Consider the following 766-nt stretch of genomic DNA (forward strand, 5'->3'; position numbering starts at 1 on the left):
ACGTCCGCGCATGCTATTATATACATATTTCTCCACAGTATTTTTTTCCTTTTTTTTTAGTTTAATAACTCACTCTATTTCTCTTACTCTGTACTTTACCTCCACCCAGTTCTTGGCCAGACCACCCGCTCACGACCCAAACGAGCAGAGACGTCGCTATTTTCACCTACTCGGAACTTCACTCACCAGCTAACGACTCCTTCTTCTACGACCATCACCGACCAGACGACAGGTGGGGAAAAAATATCTGTTTGTTGATTAATGTATAGGTGTTCGTTGATTAATGTATAGGTGTTCGTTGATTAATGTATAGGTGTTCGTTGATTAATGTATAGGTGTTCGTTGATTAATGTATAGGTATTCGTTGATTAATGTATAGGTGTTCGTGTTTTAAGGGGGCGATAATGATAGTATATTCGGTAAAAAAAAAGGGGGGGGGGAAATCAAATACGAAATTATGATACAGTAATTCAAAGTTATGTTTTTTTTTTTCTGTACTGTTTTACTAATTTCTTTTATCAGTTATACTGCGTGTATCAAAAGCGTTTGGCATAATTTGGTCTAGGTTGGGACAAATCACAGATTTCATTACTGCCTGTAGTAATTGATTTCAGTGATGTATCATTATTGAATGCATGTGATGAAAAAAACAGGTTGATATTTAATCCATGAAAATATCATCATATTATTTAAAACGTCTAATATACTGAATCTGTAACAAAAATTGATTTTTTGACTGTGTTTATCACACACACACGCGCGCATG

Source organism: Penaeus monodon, chromosome 31, assembly GCF_015228065.2.
Source record: "Penaeus monodon isolate SGIC_2016 chromosome 31, NSTDA_Pmon_1, whole genome shotgun sequence".
Taxonomy (NCBI): Eukaryota; Metazoa; Arthropoda; class Malacostraca; order Decapoda; family Penaeidae; genus Penaeus; species Penaeus monodon.